Raw genomic sequence first — 15,517 nt, 5'->3', positions numbered from 1 at the left:
TAGCTCCAGGAAGCAGACATTGTCATGTAATCTCAAGGACAGAAATGACATATGCATCTCTACAGGGATGTTAATGTTGGTGATGTAAAAACCTTCCTTACCTTTAAGACAGATGCTGTTATAAGCATGTATTCTTCACTCCAGTCAATGTGTTGTTCACTGTCAAGCCTACACCTCAGGGACCAGTGTGATTCTTTAGGTAGAATTTCTAATATGTAATCTGATTCTTGTCCTTTCTCTGCAATTATGGATAACATACCCTGTGTGGGATAAGGATAAGCTTGTATTAATAGAGATCCATATCTGAAGCACAAATATGTCTTTTATTGTGATCCTGAGCAAGGACAGTTTTGGGTGCACAGCAATAACTGAGAGGAATAAAGAAGTCATTGAACTTTTTTCTGTTTTAGCTTCCAAATACATTTTCTTCCCTAATCCATTTTTCCCCAATTTGTAACATCACAGTTTTGTTTGGACTCCTGTTCCCCAAAGCATTTTGGTCAATGGTCCTTTATTACTTTCTGTTTCCTTCTATGAATATCTTTCTCAAGTATGGCATTCTAAGTAAATATTGGGATATTTCCCTTCTAGAGATCAAGTCAGTATTTTACTTCCTGTCTGTCCTGGCCTCTATTATGTATCCTAAGTTTTTTATTTTTATAAATATTATTTCCCTACTTCTAAGACTTTAATTTCATTTTCTCTGACTTCTTTTTTTTTTCTTTTTTCCGGAGCTGGGACCCGAACCCAGGGCCTTGCACTTGCTAGGCAAGTCCTCTACCACTGAGCTAAATCCCCAACCCTTTCTGTGACTTCTTATTTTTAACTATGTCTAAAGATGCAGTCACATTTAAGAACCCAAGTATTTGTCAATTATTCTTCCATAATTTTATTCTGTAAAAATGACTACCATACACAGATTTATTCCATATTTTCTCCATTTTCAATTGATTACATGATTAAAAACGTGGTTACCAGAAAATTCTGCTCTAAAATACCTAAGAAATGGGCAGTAATGCTCATGTGTCTGACAAGATAAATTGGTTCCCACAAAGAATAAATTCCTAGCTCAGCTATAGTGCTAAAATAGAGGTGGACAGTAAATATATATTTCCAAAGAAGTTTAGTAAGTAGTTTAAAATAGATTAAGCCATATTAGGCAGCATTCAAATCTAGTCCACTATAATAAAAGATGTTAGTATATAGCAAAAAAAAATAATGTATACATCTAATTCATTGATAAAGTAAAGTAAAAGTCTACAGATATTAATTATAAAAGATTGAGTAATCTCAGAGGCCATGCTATTAAGGGATCGACTCCAGAATATATGGAGTCATAAAGAAGCTGGAAGACTTTACAGTAGGGTTATCAACAGTGTACTTCCCTAGACCCATTTCCTCCAAGAAGCTGGTGGGTTAGGATCTTTGATGCAATCACTGTAAAACGTGGGAATACTATTTCTTTTTATTTTGTATTTTTGATTTCTTTCAATTACATGACTCATACTTCAGTGCAAATTATTCCTATTTTACAAGGATCTTACCTTCATGTATAGGTTATCTAAACATTAATCTGTTTAATTAAACGAAGGTGCTGTAGAAACCCAAAATGATACTCACAAGTTTTGGAGTAGGCAACTTTTTGTCTTCTAAAAGACCCGAAAGAGATTTGCTAAACAAACATTTCTGTTTTGCTTGTGGTGGATTAATAGATGTTACTCTTGGGTTAGTATATACATTGCCTTTGTATTTTTGTGAATCTAAGAAAGAAGGGAAATCATTGCTGTAACTGAACTCATTTAGTCTTCATTTAGCCCTAGCGTACCCTTTTCCTTTTATCACCTGCATGCCTTATGCAATATCACAAACACGCAGAAAATAACTAATTAATATTATAACATTTATAATGAACTTGCTTCATAAGGCACTTGATATATAGTTCTATATGGTCCATTCTTCATGTATAAAGAGTAAGTTATTGTGTTTGCCTTGAAAGCTATGCTTATAGGAATTAGAATCAAACAGTCATATAGTACCAATCTTTTCATCCCCTTGTGTGACTTTCTGACTGCCATGGACAACAGTAAATTACCAGCAGTATCTGTACTTCACAACACAATTTGTCTAACTGCACTTCTGTTATATTCTTTGGCTTTCTCCACTGATCTGTGAGCTCAAATCTGAGATCGTAGTGTCTATGTCAACCATATGGGTTTATTATGCTATATTTTCAGATTTTCATAAGAAACTAGGATGGTGGCACATGCCTTTATTTCTAGATCTCAGAAAGCAGAGCCAAGAGGATCTCTGTAAATTTGAATTCAGTTTGGTTCACTGATCATGACAGCCAGAGCTGTTACATAGAGAAAAATCCAATTTGCTATTGAGTTGCTATTTTCTTATATAAATTTATGAGATTCCACCTCACACTAGTCAGAATGGCTAAGAACAAAAACTATGGTGACAGCAAATGCTGGCGAGGATGTGGAGAAAGAGGAACACTCCTCCATTGTTGGTGGGATTACAGACTGGTACAACCAGTCTGGAAATCAGTCTCGAGGTTCCTCAGAAAATTGGACATTGAACTACCTAAGGACCCAGCTATACATCTCTTAGGCATATATCAAAAAGATGCTCCAACATACAACAAAGACACGTGCTCCACTATGTTCATACCAGCCTTATTTATAGTAGCCAGAAGCTGGAAAAAACCCAGATGCCCTTCAACAGAGGAATGGATCCAGAAAATATGGTGCATCTACACAATGGAATATTACTCAGCTATCAAAAACAATGACTTTATGAAATTCATAGGCAAATGAAGGGAACTGGAAAATATCATCTTGAGTGAGGTAACCCAATCACAGAAAAGCACACATGGTATGAACTCATTGATAAGTGGCTATTAGCCCAAATGCTTGAATTACCCTAGATACACCGCACATGAAACTCAAGACAGATGACCAAAATGCGAATGGTTCACTCCTTTTTTAAAGGGGAACAAGAATACTCTTGGGAAGGAATAGGGAGGCAACGATTAAAACAGAGGCAGAATGAACACCCATTCAGAGACTGCTCCACGGGGCTGGAGAGATGGCTCAGTGGTTAAGAGCACTGACTGCTCTTCCACAGGTCCTGAGTTCAATTCCCAGCATCCACATGGTGGCTCACAACCATCTGTAATGGGATCTAATGCCCACTTCTGGTGCGTCTGAGGACAGCTACAGTGGACTCATATACACAGAGCCGGCCCCACATGTGGCCCATACATATACAGCCACCCAATTAGACAAAATGGATGAAGCAAAGAAGTGCAGGCCAACAGGAACCAGATGTAGATCTCTCCTGAGAGACACAGCCAGAATACAGCAAATACAGAGGCGAATGCCAGCAGCAAACCACTGAACTGAGAACGGGACCCCCGTTGAAGGAATCAGAGAAAGGACTGGAAGAGCTTGAAGGGGCTCGAGACCCCATATGAACAACAATGCTAACCAACCAGAGCTTCCAGGGACTAAGCCACTTCCCAAAGACTATACATGGACTGACCTTGGACTCTGACCTCATAGGTAGCAATGAATAGCCTAGTAAGAGCACCAGTGGAAGGGGAAGCCCTGGGTCCTGCCAAGACTGAACCCCCAGTGAACGTGATTGTTGGGGGGAGCGCGGTAATGTGGGGGAGTATGTGGAGGGGAACACCCATATAGAAGGGGAGTGGGAGGGGTTGGGAGATGTTGGTCTGGAAACTGGGAAAGGGAATAACTTCTGAAATGTAAATAAGAAACACTCAAGTTAATAAATTAAAAAAGAAATGTAAATAAGAAATATTCAAGTTAATAAGGATGGAAAAATGTTAAAAATCTATATATCACTGTAAGTATCATTTCTTTACATATTCTTAATTTCTTAACCTCATTTCTGTGTTTAACCTCTAGCATAAACTCAGGACCAGTGGAAAGAGGTACTAAAATTTGGATGCAAATTCTAACAATAGGATAATATCTATAATGCACAGGTGAAATTTTCCCTCACATGGTAAATCCTTCATGGCTGTTTGTTATAAATCATATTTTCAGTGCTCAATGATTTAACTTAAGTTCTGGGAGTAGAACATCCTATAAGGCCCTCATAGGAAAGAGGAGCAGCTGGACTTTTCGGCAGTGTATTATAGCCAGGAGTGCATGTCCTCCCAATGGGGCAGCTGCTGAGTCCATGTTCAGTTTCCTTAATGTTTCCAATATTTGTTGCATTATTCTGGGAACATGAGGACTTTCCTCCAGGAGGATGACATAGTGATGTTCCATGCTACACTGCAGCCAAGTTTTCTCCAAAAACTTTTGGAGAATTTTCGATCATAAATTATACTAGAGAAATCTATGAAAAAACAGGGCAAACACAGAGGGTCTCTGTCATTTTGCATGGTTGCAAAATCACATTTTACTTCTTAGTCTTGGACGCTAAAAATATGCCGTCCAAAATTCTGAGAAAAATTTAGCTGTTAGAAATAGGGGCAGGCTTTTGTCAGAAATTTAAAAGATTGTGAGATCAGATGTTCAAGTGTGATCATCACAGTGCAATGTTACATAAGAGAATGATTTCCAGTTTTTACATTGTGATGGCCAGTATGTGATACATACTGTACACTGAAATAGCTTTGGTTACATTTTACACATATATGTGTGAGCATGATTATAAGGCTGCTTATAGAAAGGCAAAGCTAAGGAGGGAAGATGGCCTCTGAATGTGGGTACCATCCCATTGAAAGTTCCCATGGGCTGTGTAAAAAGTAAGAGACAGGCAAACCCATCTGAGAAGTGAAATTCATGTGTCTCAGTGCAGTGCAATGGTAACAGCTGCATCAATATATCACTGTAGGTACCATTTCTTCACATATCTTTAGTTAATTATTTAATCTTAATACAGTGATGACTCAGTGCAGACGCAATGGTAACATCTTGATTTTATGATTCATTATATTGGGAGGTCTTTGAAATAAGATCTACTGGGAGGAAATGGGATAATTATGTATCTTCAATGGCAGGTAATTTGGAACCCTGTCTTCTCCTGATCTTTGATTCTTCTACACAATATGAGGAATATTATTGTTTCTCAGTTGAGTTGTTTTACAGTATGTTCCCTACAGGTCCAAGGACAGTTGGTCAATTAATAATGGATCAGAAACTCAAATACTTAGAGTCAAAATAACCATTTGATCACTATACTGCATAAAGTTAGGTAGCTTATTATAGTACTTGAAAGATGGCTAACATAGAAAATTATACACAATAATTTCTCTAAACCAATCAAAACCAGCATCCTGAGGCCAATGGTAATTTACTCACATTAATCAGGAATTCTTAAGGATCATATCTGATATAAAAAAATCCAAATTGCATTGCCTTTTTTGGTTGGGGAAACCACCTTGAAAACAAGTAGAATTTCACACATTCTACACGGAATATGTCAGAATTAAGTCTTGACTGCTGAATCCAGTACCTAGGATTTTGTATCATTTCACAGCATTTGTTCTCACTGGGTTAGTGTTAGGATATTCTCAATGACAAAGACAAAAGACTGAGTCTCTGAGCTCAAATACCCATTTATATTTTACTTAAAATTCACCAATGATTCCTTCCCTCCAGAAGAACACCTTTCAAAGCTGTACTTACTTTACAAAATGAAACAAAACAAAAACCAAAACAATCAACAACAACAATAACAACAACAACAAAATAACCAAGATTCTCAGGGTAATCCTGTTTTCCTGTCTCATTGAAAAGGCTTATCAATGCTAGGCATAAAGTTCTTACCTAATTATCCTTTTGCCAATATCATTTGTCACTCCATTATTGCAGGAGCTGGGCACAAATAAGAGACATGGGGATAACCCAAAAGATAGGTGGTAAGAAGACATTTCATTAACAGAACAGTTACTTTTAATTTCATATAATATACAAAAAAGTTGCCTCAGAAGAGCCGCATTTTCAGGTGGCATTTTATCTAAAAGACTGAACACAGAGACAGTTATTTTAAAACAAGTATACTCAATTTGTAAATATGAAGGAAGGGAACAGAGTAATCATATCGTATGCAGGATGCACTGTAAATAAAATGAAAGAGTTTGTACTCAAATTATTGCTTGAAATATTTACCCAATTCAGAAAAGAGACAAATCTAATTGGAATATGAAAGTAAGATTATAAGCCTGGGCTACTGTGATTCCCACTGTAACTCACACTCTTTTGAAACTGTCTTCCATGTCTGTGAACAATTGAAAGCTTTTGCTGTCTGTCAGTGTTCTTGGTAAATGTTTCTGTGATATATAATCTCTAATGTGTGTAAGCAAATGTTACTTCTATTTTGTTGAGGTTGTTCACAGTTTCCAACAATTACCTCTGCACTGCAGCTAATTTCTCTTCATCATTGACCTTTTCGGGTACAGCAATCCACTCATCATACAGTTTTGAAGCCATTAGACTTCCCTTGAGGTTTTGGAGGAAGTCCTTATGAAGAGAGGAAAAATATTTTTGTGGAAAAAATTAAACATGGAAATTATTCAAAGTACATTCGCCTGTAAATTTCAGTTTAGTTCGAACTTTCTTCACAGTTCCCCAAATTTCCCCTAGTTAGAACGTTCCATGATATGTGGGCCCAGTAAGTTTCATCTATTTAAGCTAGAGACCAAAGAGTACATTTTCAGATTTACTTGGACTATAGAAAAATCTTTCCTTAGCTCAGCATGCCTCTAGTGGACAGCTGAGCAAACTAGCACATATAAGCGATTAATACTCCAGTTCAAATACTGTTTTTAAATGATAGAAACATACAATTATGATACCCACAATAAAGACAACCATAGGAAGTTATTATCGGATTTCTCAGGAGCAGAAAGCCATGTCTGGTACTGGAAGCGTAGAGGCACACGTAGTCATGGTTCTTAGATAATGCCCTGCCCCTATTTCACTAAACAAGTGTAACTCCTAACTCTATTATAAATATTTAACTTAATGTTCACAGATAATATACCCTTACCCATCAAAAAAGGTTCTCTTTGAAATGGATGGAGACTATTACTGAAAACCACAGCTAGTCAAGGTACAAAGACTCTGAGCCCCAGTTTATATATATATACATAATAACTCCTGAACTGTTCGCTCTGAGCATAGGTTGAGACGGTCAGAAAAATTGTAAACCAGAGGATAGGGACATTTGCTTTGAGATTTGGTCTCCTAGAAATGAGGAGAGGTTTCACTTTTGATAGTTCAACAATCACATTGCTTAAACAACTTCTGAACATCATCCATGTTATTAACACTAACAGAGGAGACTTTGAGCATATACGATTTCTCTCATACATATCTACTGTCACTCAAGGGAATGCAAAATGAAGACAACTACTCCCATAGACTGAGAGGAATCCTGAGGTGGATGATGGAAGGACATTCCCTACCTTAAAGATCCACGCCACTACATTAACTGATTGCTTGTTTATATCCACCTCCTCTTCCGAATCCAATTTGTCCTTTACTGTTTGGCACAAAGTTATACTCGGAGGTTCTAAAAAGACACCCGTGGTTGTGGGCCCTTTCTTTTTTAGTAGGTACAGCATGTCATGAGAAGAAGATAGAGAAATACCTGTCAGGCTTCACACACCACAGACTACTATTTGCTCCTTGAGAACCAGACCAATGGTGTGCACGGGTGCAGTGCACGTGCTGGCATGGACACTGAGGACCTCAAGCTGGTTTTGTGCCTCAATCTTTTGTTGTACACATCCCACCCTAATATTATCCCTTAAAGATCAGGCAACATTTCTTCATATTAGATTTTCCAAAATAGTTAAGGGATTAAATCCAACTTTTCCAATAGATGGTTTCTGAATAGCCCTCTCTCATTTTCCTACTGGAAAGCCAATGATTTGAGACACAATTTTTACTCCACATGGTGATAGAAGTGAAGGGGTCAGGTATTTAAGAAGCAGGATTTTGTCTTAGGATAGCCAGAGAAACACCATTTGAGACATACCAGAATTGGAGCGGGCAGGATGCCATCCTGACAAATGGAACTGAGTTCTCTTCCAAACAGTTTTCTTCCCTTTTTAACTGGTGGGGTGGTGCATACTTGGTCATGGTGGGGCACAGAGCCACTGTCCAACTGCTATGTTATAGAAGTTCTTTGTTTCTTAAAAGTTTTTTCCTTCATATCTGAGCAGGAGTTGAGATCATTACACGGGATAGTGTAATTTATAAAGATCTTTTACAAAACCAAATTTCAATTGCAAAATGTCCCTATTATAATGGGTTAATCATCCTGCTGTGCTTATGTAACCTTCTTCTCATATGCCCTACAATGTTATTAATCTTAGTGATGTCTCTAAGACATGGTCTTGTGTTCTGTAGTGGGAATTCTCACAAGATGATGCTGTCTAACTCAATACTGTATCATGAAATACTAGATACATTGATTTGAACAAGCTCCCTGAACTATGTATAGGCTGTTGCTTCAATAATTATATCCATTTTCATAGCCACCCTTAATTTTATTCTCATTTAAAAAATTTCTATTTTTTCAAATGTCATAGTGAAGCTCTTTTCATCCTTACTTTTCTTATTCAGCATTTTGAAGAACCATTGTTAAGTGTATTTCAGCAGCAGCATGTCCCCCTCATGAGAAAATATACATGACTATACACTATAGTGTTAGTTCAGAGCTGAAATAAAGTTTTTGCTTCTGAGTTTTCTTTTAGAATATTGGACTATAATACAATTTTAAATATGTTACTTAAACAAATAAATTAAAAGTAAACAAATGAGTCATATAACACAATATAAAATAGTCTTCTTCACTGAAAAACATAGTGTCTGCCTGGCTGTCTAATGCAAAATTATGAGGGCTGAAATCACAAGTAATATTAGATAGATGGACAAAGATGTCTGAGTGTGTGTGTGTGTGTGTGTGTGTGTGTGTGTGCATGTGTGTGTGTGTGTGTTTATATATATGTATACCAAAACACATATCAAAATTTTTGACTCCGAATTGTTTCTGTCTAAGGAAAATGCATGGACAAAAACTGGAGCAGAGACTGAAGGAGAGACCATCCAGAGATTGCCTCAATATCTGATCTATCCCATCCATAGACACCAAACCATGACAGTGTTGATGATGAAATGATATGCTTGCAGACAGGAACCTGACAGGGTTGTCCTCTGAGAGGGTCTACCAGCTTCTGACAGAGAAAGATGCAGATACTCTCTGCCAACCACGTGACTGAGTCCTGGGACCCCAATGAAAAAGTTAGGGGAAGAAATGAAGGAGGAGAGAGGGATAGCAACCCCATAGGAAGAACAAAAATATTAATTAACTTGACCCCTCAGAGCTCCCAGGGTCTTAGCCAACAACCCAAGAGCATACATTGCCAGTCTGCAGTCCCTGCTACATATGTAAGAGATGGCTGTCTTGTCTAGCCTCAGTGGGAAGGGATGTTCTTGTTCCTGTGGAGGCTTGATGCCCCAAAGAAGCGGGATGCTAGAGGGGTAAGGTAGGAGTACGTAGGTTGGTGGGGGTGCACCCTCTTAGAGGCAAAGGGGAAGAGGGATGTGGTGGGGTATTCTTGGTAGGGGGACCAGGAATGGGACAACATTTCAAATGTAAATAAAATTAATAAAAATAAAAAAGCAAAGTTTAAAAGAAATCAGGGGTATAAGTGGGAGGTTTTCAAGAAAGGAGAATAAGGAGAAATAATTATAGTATTCCATCATTTGAAAAAATATTTAAAAAGCCCCAGTCTATCAATGTTAGGGCCATTTTGAATCTAGATATAGGTCTAAAAGTTATTAGTTATATGATTTGAAATGAGATTAGAGACTGGGCTACAAGCCTAAGGTGATTTCTAGTCAAGCCTGCAACAGATTATCATCAATACCATACATCTTGTTTTTCTATGTAGATTACATTGCAATAGATTGTCAAAATATAGTTCATGAGTAATTTTGTGCTCTAATCACGAAACCACTTAATGGGAACATATCACGATCCATGTCTTAGACCTGCTTATTCTTATGGGACAAAAATGTGTGTACACAGTGTTTTGACATACCAGTTTATGGCAAATATCTGCCTGGGAAAAATGAAATGTTCTCCCTATAACCAAGATTAGTCTTTACATCGGAATTTAGAGTTCTCTTAATATGGACCTGAAACATACTGCTTTAGTGTGTTTTTTATTACAGTGTCCCTTTCCTAAGCAAGAAAATGATAGTATGCTGCGATATTTTATGACAAATTAAAATGGGAACTAAGACAAGCTACCTGAAGGAAGATGACAGACTCACTTTTTTGCTGCTGGCTTCTTGCTGAGTTTCTGGGCTTCAAGATGAATTTCCCATGTACATGAGCGTTTAGATATTTCATGATTACCCCAGGTAGGGAAGGAAAGCTGTAAAATTTCTTAAGTCCCGTAAACTGAAGTTCTTTTGAATATTTATCATTCTAATGTCATGCGGAGAGAAAAAAAAACATGAATTGTAAATACTGTAACTGAGTATAGGCAACCCTTCTGATACAATTTAGAATGTTTTGCTGTATTTCTTCTCCTTGTCCTCCCCCTCCCCCTCCTTCTCCTCCCCCTTCTCCTTCTTCAGGATAATATAGACTGTACATACTAGAACATTAGAACCCTTACAGGAATACTATAATAAATTAAGCTGAGAACTCTAAAAATAATGAGGAGAAAATTTTCAGTGTATCACTTTGTTTAGAGAATATGGACCTAAGAATGCACTGTGTAGGGGGACTTTTGCTGTATTCTTCTCTAACCCTTTTAAGACAGGCCTGTTGGAGAATTAATACCAATAATATTTTTACATCATAAGAATCCTACTTCACCGGGGTTGGGGATTTAGCTCGGTGTTAGAGTGCTTGCCTAGCAAGTAGAAGGCCCTGGGTTCAGTCCCCAGCTCCAAAAAAAAAAAAAAAAAAAAAAAAAAGAAAAGAAAAGAAAAGAAAAGAAAAGAAAAAAAAAGAATCCTACTTCACTCCTCTAGCTTCATATTAAGAAATTTAAATATTTCACACTGCATACATAAAATAAAATATGAGCACTAATTGTCTTCACAAAGATAATTGTCATATCCTATACTAGCAACTTAAAAGCACAATGAAAATCTAGATAAAAAATTAGAACACACACTAAAGAGAAGCAGACAACAGGAAATAATATTAAGTCTGAAATCAATTAGAAACAGAATCCATAAAACCAAGATCCTGTTCTTTGAGAAAATCAACAAGATGCATAAACCTAAACTAACTAAAAGTCTCAGAAATAGTATGCAAATTAACAAAATCAGAAATGAAAAGGGAGACATAATGGAAATTGAAGAAATTAAAAAAAATCATCAGGTTTTACTACAAAAGACTATGCTTGACAAAGCTTGAAAATCTATATGAAATGGATGATTTTCTACACAGATACCACATACCAAAGTTAAATCAAGATCAGATAAACTAAACAGTCCCATAACCCCTAAGGAAGTAGAAGAATTCATTAAAAACAACCAACAACAATAACAGTAACAAAAAGACTAGGGCACGATGCATAATTCAGTCCATATTTCTACCAGACTTTCAAATAAGAGCTAATACCAAAACTCCTTAAACTATTCTCAAAATAGAAACAGAACTACAGAATTTGCTGGTGAGATTGTAGAGAAACGAGAATGCTCCTCCATTGCTGGTGGGGTGGCAAACTACCACCACTCTGGAAACCACTCTGGCTGTTCCTCAGCAAACAGGAAATAGTTGTACCTGAAGATGCTGATATACAGGTCCTCAGCATATAGCCAAAAGATGCTCTACAGTACCACAAAGATGCAAGCTCCACTATGTTAATAGCCTTATTTGTAATAAGCAACCCTGATGTTCTTCAACCAAAGAATGGATTCAGAAAATATGGTTTATTTATACAATGGAATACTATTCAGCTACTAAAAATAAAGGACATCGTTAAATTTGCAGGCAATTGCATGGATCTAGAAAATATTCTGAGTGAGCTAACCCAGACTCCAAAGGACATGAATGGTATATATTCATTAATCAGTGACACTACACAAAATATATAGAATATCCATGACACTAAAATTTAAACCATAAGGAAAGCCTAAGTAAGGATGCTTCAATCCCACTTAGCAAAGGGAAATAAATAACTATGGGAGGCAGAGGGAAGGAGAGATATGTGTGAGAGTGGAATGAGAAGAGAACAGGTCAGGATCCGGTATGGGAGAGACATGAGAGAGGACAAGGGACCCAAGAGAACAAATGGAAATATACAGCACTCGGGGTTGGTGGGAACCTCTAGAATATCCCAGAGACATTGGATAGGGGTGCTCCCAAGAGTCAAGGTAGGAAATTTTCCCCAAACGCAAAATCACACAGATGTAAAATTTGAAGAGACCACCTTTTTAAATCAGACAGGACACCTGTGGATGGATAGGGACACTAACACACCTACAAAACTTTCAACCTCAAATTGCTCCTGTCTAAAAGAAATGCAGGACAAAAATGGAATTAGAGTCTGAACCAGTGACCAGTCAGTGACAGGCTCAACTTGGGATCCTTCCCATTATTAGGTACCAATCCCAACTATTATTACTGATGCAATGTTGTGCTTGCAGCCAGTAGCCTAGCATGGCTGTCCTCTGAGAGGTCCTGCAAGCAGCTGACTAAAACAGATATACATATTACATCTAACCATTAGACTGAGGTCAACAAGCCCTGTGGAAAAGTTGGGAGAATTGAAAGAACTGGAAGGATTGGAAACATCATAGAAAAAACCAGCAATATCAACCTGGACCCCTTGGAGCTATCAGAGACTGAGCCACCAACTAAAGAGCATACATGGGCTGTTCAGAGGCCACAGGCACATATGTATGAGAATGTTTTCTTATCTGGCATTAGTGGGAGAGTGTGCCCTTAAATCTGCAGAGAGTTATGTCACTGGTATGAAGGTCAACTTTATGGGTTAGAGCTTCAAATTTTCAGTAGCTTTTAAAAGATCAGCTTTGCCAGATACTTTGTGATCTCAAATTTTTAGTTCTTATTCAAACTTTTCTGTTAATTTTATTAGTATTATTTATTTGGTAATAATCCGGTGAGAAATAAAAGAAGGCAACAACAGAATAGCTGTAATTAAGTCAGGTTGTCTCCAGAAATCAGAATATGATTTCATATTCAGTTGCAAAATTATTGGTCATAGGAGATGTGAACTGAATATTTTACATGGATTTGGAGAAAGGGCTATATTTCTACTATTCATTACAAAACAATCTACATAATTTGGAATAAATAAAAAAGTGAAGATTTTACATTTTAGATTTAAACTTGTTTCTCTGTGTAAGTCTTTCGCTCACATATATACCTGATCACCATGTTAAACTTGGTGTCTGTGCAGGTCAGATGTGGGAATTAGATCCCCTGAAACCGGAGTTATAGACGGTTGTGAGCTACTATGTGAGTGATGGAAACCCTTGAGATAGATAGCTAGGAAGAGTTTCTGTAATGATCACCAAATGACTTTCTTAAGTTGTTTTCTCCAAAAACAATATGTCTAGAGTTTTGTTTTGTTTGCCTTATCAGGAAAATTCTGTTTCTGAAACAGAAAGCACAGAAAAATTCCTATCATTCTAAGGCTGTTGCTTATGAGGTATTAAATTGTTTCTGAATGTTATATTAGTAATTAATTATGATTTAAATGAATGAAATTATACTTAAGTCATTTTGCTTTAGTGTTTATTCAAGTTTAATACTAAATAATGAAAATAGTGAGGATTCACCAAACTCAGCTATTCCCTCCTTAGATTTTCCTGTTATTACCTTGGAGTACTCTTGGAGCTTTCCCAGGGCCAGGACAGAACCACAGTTGGTAATCTTCAATGTTCTGGGAGGCAAAAAGAACCAACCACCACAAATAAACTGACATCAGAGTCTTGAAGAGTCTAGCAATTTCCTTTACTTACAATTTCTAGCTCTTTAGCAGGGAAATTATTTAAACCAGTACTAATGATACTTCTTCTGACCACAGATTTGAGAAAACAGGACTGATTTCAGGAGAAAATCTTTGGGTACTTGCCTTTCCTCTTGGAGGGAACCTTGATCTACTGATGCACAATAAAATAAGAAGTTGCATTCAGCCATTACCACTAACCGAGACAAATAGTATTATGAAATTTCTTACATCTGTGCAGACTGTGTGTGGTATTTTGAATTTCGACTTAACATGAGCACAGAACCTAGTGTCCACAGAGGCATATACTCATGGTGGCTATGATGAGTTTAGCAAAGTTAACATTCAAAAGATATGATAACTTTGACAACAGTGAACACAAGATTCAAAAACAGAGACTCTTTGAGGGTACCTAGAAGTGAAAACAGCCTTTGGCTTTCATTGAGAGATGTCCAGTCTGTGGAGATAAAGGACATGTGTCTATCCGGGAAAATAGGCCTCATGCTAAAAAGAAGTTCTAGAACATAATTACTGCACACAGTGTTTTGGATCCATTTGAAATAATCATCTAAATAGAACATTCTGTTGAAATATTGAGCACCCTCCAGGAATGGCTCTAACTGGAATTATTATTGATTTTATTTTCTTGTAGACTCCTATTTAAAACCAATGATATTGTCCCATAGAGTTTTTAAGTGTTAAACTAGCAGACAAGAAGCACTCAAGCAGACACACCACCAAATACCCATTTACACCCCAACATACATGGAGAGGGTGATAATGAAACAGAAAGAGAGTGAGAGAGAGAGGCAGACAGAGGTAGAGGGGCATAAAGTCAGAGAGACAGACTGACATGTGGATTATCATTGTACAAACTCACAGAAAGCAATAGACAGGGATGCATAAACATAGAGAAACACACACACAGTTACAAAGACATACACATGCATATTTAAAAATAGAAAGACAATATATACACAGATATGTATGCAGAAAAGACATAGAAATGTAGACTCATTTATTAAAGATTTATTAAAAGTTAAAAATAAATACACTGGAACATGTACACTTACACATTCACACAAGAGAAATAAATACAAGAAGAAATGGGGAAGACTACAGAATTACATACCAAATAGGCAGTATAGTCTAATTAAAAAAAGAAAGAAAGAAAGAAAATATTCCCTCTAACATTGGCACCCTTTAAATTAGGTGTGAGCATATGACAAATTAATCACAATTTATTACAGTGGATATGTATTATATAGTGAAACTACACATACAGCTCAAACCATTGGGCTCTGACTTTCATTTCATATAAAACTAGACATGAATTCAAGAAAAAATGTCACTCAAAGGACTATTACTATGTCTTCAATAACTTCTGATTAAAAAGGAGGCATTTGTAAAATATGATTTGTAAATGTATCATGATCAAATTTCATCTGTATTTACACATTTCCACATATGTGAATCTCAAAAGCAAAATTTAATTTTAACTCAAAATAGATTGAAAGTAAC

At 36.8% G+C, this 15,517-nt stretch overlaps 1 pseudogene; it reads right to left on the bottom strand.

The window, feature by feature from the left end:
- The window catches only part of LOC134481220 (ralA-binding protein 1-like), a 42,028-nt pseudogene extending 26,513 nt beyond the window's left edge, over positions 1–15,515 (bottom strand).
- Positions 15,516–15,517: the final 2 nt, after the last annotated feature.

Source organism: Rattus norvegicus, chromosome 12 (genome assembly GCF_036323735.1).
Source record: "Rattus norvegicus strain BN/NHsdMcwi chromosome 12, GRCr8, whole genome shotgun sequence".
Taxonomy (NCBI): Eukaryota; Metazoa; Chordata; class Mammalia; order Rodentia; family Muridae; genus Rattus; species Rattus norvegicus.
The sequence above is the reverse complement of the archived record's forward strand: the minus strand, read 5'-3'. Positions and strand labels throughout refer to the sequence as shown.